This window comes from Chinchilla lanigera, unplaced genomic scaffold, assembly GCF_000276665.1.
Source record: "Chinchilla lanigera isolate Chin_1 unplaced genomic scaffold, ChiLan1.0 scaffold00046, whole genome shotgun sequence".
NCBI lineage: Eukaryota > Metazoa > Chordata > Mammalia > Rodentia > Chinchillidae > Chinchilla > Chinchilla lanigera.
In genome coordinates, this window is record NW_004955447.1 from 17826121 (window position 1) to 17832705 (window position 6585).

The following is a 6585-nucleotide window of genomic DNA, read 5'->3' on the forward strand; positions in this document are numbered from 1 at the left end:
TTTAATATGTGCATAATAATTTCCCAAGAGTTTCACATAACACATCAAGAAATACTTCTTACAATTTATCAACAAAAAGTCAATATTTAATTAATGAAAATTATGGTCTAGACTTTTTCCAAGTGCTCTACATGTAATCCCTATGACAGATACTGCTCCAATTCCTATCATAGGCAACGCTGTTACTCTTCCTGTTCTGTAGGGAATGAAGCAGAGGCCCACAAGCATTAAAGAAAGCTGCCGTGCAGGTTATTACAGAAGGGAGCTAGGACTGGCCCTGTTATTGGCTTTCACTGGGAGGCCATTAGGCTGAGATAGCTCTTGGGCTTTGGATTACTGTTGAAGTAAACCAAGGCCAACTCAACATAAACATTAAAATAAAATGCCCTCAATAACCCAAATACCTTCCTCTAGTCTCCGCCCCTGAAGGGTCGTACTACCTCAATACTTCACACTGAGGAAGACGATTCCAACACACCATGCTAGAGCACAGCCTCAGACCATGTCCAAGCCATTGCAGATGCTAATCGCCAAGGGCAGGAAGGTAGTAAAGCCAGAGGTTCTGAAGGAAGAGGGAGAAAGTGGTAGTGAGGACCAGAGGACATCTGGACACAACTCAAGCTCGGAGGAAGAAGCCGTGGAAGCAAAAATCCGCCAACTCTGCATTGTTGGCAGAGCAGGGTCCTCAAGGAAGAGTCCAGTTTGCGGTAGATGAACAAGGAGAAAAACTTCAGGGAAGAGATTAGGCATAATTTCAATTATTATATTTTTTCTGGAAGTTCTGTTTGGTTCTTTCTGAAGTTTTCTGTTCCTTTCTCCATTTTTACTCCCATTTTTATTTCTTTAGACCTTAACTGTGTAGTTTATGTTCTGTAGCTAATAATTCTAATAGACTAAATCTTTTTTTACAAGACAGGGTCTCGCTATGCAGTTCAGGCTGGCCTTGAACTCACTATGTAGCCCAGCCTGACCTCAAACTTGCAGTCATCCTCCTGCCTCAGCCTCCTGAATGCTGGGATAAGAGGTGTGCGCTACCACACCCAGCTAGACACAAGCTTTATGAATCTAATTTTGGTTAATCTTTTTTTTTACTGACTTTCATTCATGATGAGTCATTTCCTGTGCTTGCTAATGGTTTATTGTAAGCCTCCGCTCTATTGCACTTAATCTTCAGAAACTGACTGATTTGAGTGGAGGATGCTTTTTTCCTGAGTAGCTCCACAATTGTCTTGGCCACATGCCAGAGCTATTTGCAAATTGTGACCAACATATATCATTTTAAGTTCTGAGCTTGGGGTTTTCCCTGATTGCAGCAGTAATACAAATTTATATCTCAGAGCCATGTGTTGGGGTGTCACAATTTTCATGTGAAAAAAAATTCATTTTTCATACTCAGAATAATGGGAGAAAAAGTAATTTTTTTATAGCCTCAAATGCCAACAGCAACCTTGTTAGTCTACATTTCCACAGAACTGCAGCCTTTCACAGTCCCAGATTCGTTTTATATGGGGTTTTATGCTTGGGGGCTTGGGAGAAACAGGATAGGCACATCAAAACTTTACCTATTGGAAAAAATGGGTTTTAAGATGTACAGCAAAATGCATTTAATCATGGTAAATTACTTAGCTCAGCAAGTAGTGTATAATCATCATAACTGGTTACATGGATACAGTAATTATAATAATAATAATTGCATATTCATGTAAACAAAGTTGTGATGGAACTTTATGGGAAGAAGGAAGACACACGTGGAGAAGGAAGGTGTGTTTGATAGTCTCCTATCATCTCTTATGGAATCAACAGATAATGCCTAAATCACCAGGAAGGAGGAGGTTTCAGTCCAAGATCCAGGGATGCGACTGCTCTGGGCCTGACACAGCACATCATGACCAGAACGTGCCGTGGGACAGAAGCACTCATTGTGAGGTCGACGTCATAATCCAGATCTGCAATGTCCCCGAAGCCTCCTGCACACAGACTTGGTTCTCAGCTGGTGGCACTTTGGGAGTGGTGGAAACGAGATGGGACCTAGGGGAGGAAGTAAGTCATGAGCAAGTGCTTCCCTCCAGCCCCTCTCATGGTGAGGTGAACGTTCTGCTCCATTATGTGCTCCCCGCCATGATGGGCCTCACCTTCGGCCCAGAAGCAATGGAACCAAGTGACCACAGACCTCCGAAACTGAGCCAAAGTGAACTGTTCCTCCTCTAGGTCATTTGTCTCAGGTATTTGGTCACAGTGATGGAAAGATGGCCAACACAGACAGGGAGTGGCAGGAGAAGAAGAGGCCAAGGAAGCCCTCTCACGTTCGAGTGCACACCCCGTGAGGAGCTCTCACTGGGCCTCGCCTCCCACAGGCTCCACCACCTCCCAGTCGCATCACTTCACCTCATGGGCTTCTGGCGATGATCAGGACCCGAATTAGCACACAGCGCCTGTGCCTGAAAGGCCTGAAGCAGGTGGCTCCAAGGTGGGCCTCCAGCATGACAGGAAAACAGTATGTTGATCAGAGCTCAGAGAGCGGTTGGAACAGCCAGAGATTGCCTGGGAAAAGTCTATTAAGGAAAGTTTGATTTTGGAACAGTAAGTGATGATCATTGTTTCATGTAAGAGCTAGAGCCGAACTTAGAAGAACACTGAAAATGGCATTTCTCAGCTTGGACATTCATATATTTTACCTTAATAGATACTACACAAAAATCTAGCTTCATGTTATCGCAGTCTGATTTGGAAGATAAAGTTGAAGGTTACAAGAAGACTAAGGAGGCTTCGGAGGAAACTTAAGGCCTGGAATGATATCAAAAAGGTCTCTGCCTCTCAGCAAATGAGGGCTGGCAAGGGCAAGATGAGAAACTGTCGCCAGATCCAATGCAAGGGACCTTGAATCATCTATAGTGAAGACAGTGGCATCATTGAAGCCTTCAGAAATATCCTGGGTATTACTCTGTTTAATGTAAGCAAGCTGAGTACTGTGAAACTTGCTCCTGGTGGGCGTATGGGGCGTTTCTGCATTTGGGCTGAAAGTGCTTTCCAGAAGTTAGATGAGCTGTCTGGCACTTGGTGTAAAGCTGCTGCCCTAAGAGTCACTATAACCTGCCTATGCACAAGATGATGAATATAGACCTGAGCAGAATCTTGAAGAGTCCAGAGATCCAAAGAGCCCTCCGAGCACCACGCAGGAAGGTTCGTCGTAGAGTCCTAAAGAAGAATCCTCTGAAGACCCTGAGGATCATGCTGAAGCTGAACCCATATGCAAAGACCATGAGCAGCCCCAGTCTTGCAGGCACCCGGAGGGAGGGCCCCCGGCACCCGGGAAGCCACACGGTGGGGAGCGCTGGCCCTTGGGCAGGCCCCTGGCCTCAAAGGTGCCTGGGGGAAACCATACAGTGGTGTGCGCTCTCGCATGCCAGCCCTCAGGCCAGCCACAGCCATGCAATTGAGAACTATCATGGCACAGAGAAGCAATGACACAATTGGCCCGTCACACACTGGTTGTGGAGGTCCACCTGTGGACTTGCGTGAATCATTCTGACATGGAGAAACCCCCTGGAATACATGCCACACAACAGGTCACTCTTGCCCCTGCCGTTGAGAACCAGAAAGGTCCAGAGTCAGCAGAGGAGCAGCTGCTAAACAAGGACTCAGAGAACTTGAGAATGCAGACTAAACCCAAAGAGTCAAAGGTCCAGTGGACTGGGATCACGAGAACCATTCTGAAGCTGTACAAATCAGGAGGACCTTGTGCAGTACCTGGGGAGACCCCCTGGAAGCCATTCTTCCCCTGACAGTACAGGCTGTGGTGGAGGAGCACATGGAGCTCCAGAGAGGTCTGCAACAAGATTCCTGCTGCCTGTGCTGACGGTTGGGCAGAGGACACTAACTGGTTGTGGGGTCCCAATGCGATGGGAGGCTGGAGAGAAAACGCTACAAAAAATGGCTTTTGCCCCAGATGGCTCACTTGAGATGTTAGTAAAAATTGCCTCCTCAGTATTCTAGAGCCATGACCAGGAGGAGGCCAAGGAGAGAAAACAAAAAGACTGAGAAAAAGCAGCTGCTTTTGCTGCACCACTAAGAGAAACAGACCCACATTCTGATTCCCAGGGCCCCAAGAAGAACTCAATGACTGCATTCATCTGCTACCACTGTTAAAAGCCAGGCCACCTCAAGAGGAACTGCCCTAAGAGGCCCCCTGGGCCATGCCCTGAATGCAAAGGTGACCACTGGAGATCGGTCTGCCCTCTGAAGAGGAGACCCCAGAGATCAGACCCATCCTACCAGTTAGTCCAACAGGAATGAGGGGTCCCAGGGCATACTCTGCCTTCTCCCTTTGGCCAGACTGTCATCTCCATGCAGAAGCCCCAGGTAATCATGACTATGGAGGAACAAAAAAACAGCCTGTTGCTAGACGCAGGTGCAAGTCTCTAGGTCCTTGTTTTCAATCCTGGCCTTCCTTCCAGCCATCACACCTCAGTGAAAGAAGTCACTGGTGAGGAGGTAATACGCTATTTTTCACAACCCTTAGGCTATAACTACTTGATAGATCCTTCTTGCATATCTCTGTCTTCCTGAGAAACCACTTTGAAAGTACCACCATATATTACAGCAGCCACTGATATTTTCCTACTAATCTATCCATAACTTTGTAATGTTTGTATTGTTCCTATGCTATTTTGTAAATGGATGTATGTCTATTATTATGTGTTTCCTACAACAACCTTTGAGAATAGTTAATGATTTTTCAATAGGTCACTCATGTATAGCTCTATTTATTTTCTTTAGAAGCCACTTTGAAGATACCAAAGTATAGTACAACAACTATTGATAATCTCCTACCCCTTTTATCTGTAACTCACTATTATTTGTCTATTTGTTTTCCTGAGAAACTATCTTGTAGATAACAATATGTAAAACAGTAACCATTAATAATTTCCTACCACTTTGTCTGTAATTTGGTAAGCCCCCCATTATTTTGTTATCCTTCTTTTACTCTTTAAAATAAAAAATTAAAAAAAAAATAAAAATAACAAACCATGCGCCGGAACACCATTCTCCGCCAGGCCAGGAATCACAAAATCTGTGTGATGAAAGCAGCTGCATGGGCAGCCAAATTGGAAGAGAAGGAGGTTGCCAGCAAGAAGCCTGTGGAAGAGAGGAAAGGGAAGAAGACTGCTGGTACCAAGAAGCTCTTGAAGAAGCCTTTGGGAAAAAGCCTGCAGCTACCAAGAGGCCAGCAGAAAAGAAGCCTGCTGAAGAGCAGAAGCCTGCCTCAAACACTCTCAAACTGTCTCTCCCATGCAGGTGACGTAAGAAGAGGCAGTGAGAAAAAATAATAATAATATGTTTATACATATGTGTATATGCACGTGAGTATCTATGTGTTGTACAGATTGTGTACATGTGTGGTATATGTGACTGCAAATGCAGGAGGAAAGTTATGGAAAGATACCAGACTGTCACCAGCACAGCTGGAGGATACAGACAGTGCCTCAGTCACCTTCCCATCATTGCCACACACACCCAACACCCACGGTTAAAGGAGGAGAAGTTCCTTTTGCCTCGCAGTTTTTAAAAGGTCCATAATTAGCTGGCTGCAGGGCAGAAATGGCCGATGAAAGGGTCCGGATGGGCAGGAAGCAGAGTGTGGAGGAACGGGCCCAGAGCAGATACAGCCTCCCAGGTCACATGCCCGAGCCATGTCTTCCACTCACACCCGAGCTTCCAACAGCGCACTCAGCTCTGACCCACCGTGGACTCACCCCTGCTGAGTACAGCGCCCCATGAGCCATCACCCGCCGGAAGCCCAGTCTCGGCACACATGAGGCTTGGGAGGGAGGCTGCAGATGTGAACCATAAGTTAGAAATGGGGTTTAGAGTGCTGTACATGAAAAGGATGAGAAGGAAAGAGGGGTGAGCAGAAAGAAAGGGAAAAAGAAACACGTAAAAGTGCTCATTACTTTCAACAAGGCTCACTTGAAATCATCCTTTCAACTTAAAAATTTAAGACCCTCATGTCCAAACACTGACCTGTAAAAAGATGCCGTTGCTTAGCCATGTGCAGTACGGTGATATATCAGAGACCACTGAAGCAAACTGTTATTTAAATTATCCAAATGTTCTAGAATGGAATGTTTTCCATTCAGAAAGAATTTGGCAGCCAGGCAAATGTACCACTCTTGTGGTACACAGCAACCTGAGGACGGTAGCCTTGCTCCTGGAAGCCTCCACAGCCCCCACTTTGGTCTCCCACAGCATGCCTGGTGCTATTCTGACCACATCACTTACTGTATGGTCATCATTCAGGTGGTGCACACCTGTAATCCCAGCACTCGAGAGGCTGAGGCAAGAGGATTGCTACGAGTTTGAGGCCAGCCTGGGCTACACACTGAGTTCAAGGCCAGCCTGAATTATATAGCAAAACCCTATCTCGGGAAAAAAAGGAATTTGGCAAAAGCCATAAAACTCTCATATCCACTGTTTCAAAAATTAACACTTCTAGAAATCTATCCTAAGGAAAAATTGGAGATTTGGGCACAATATTTGGTTTAAATGTGTTACTGTAGTATTGCTAATTACATATATATATATATA

The 6585-nt window shown here is 45.5% G+C and overlaps 1 pseudogene; it reads left to right on the forward strand.

Annotated features, from left to right (window-relative positions):
* Window positions 1-502: 502 nt before the first annotated feature.
* On the forward strand, window positions 503-5299 carry LOC102011065 (annotated as a pseudogene).
* The last annotated feature ends 1286 nt before the right edge of the window (window positions 5300-6585 follow it).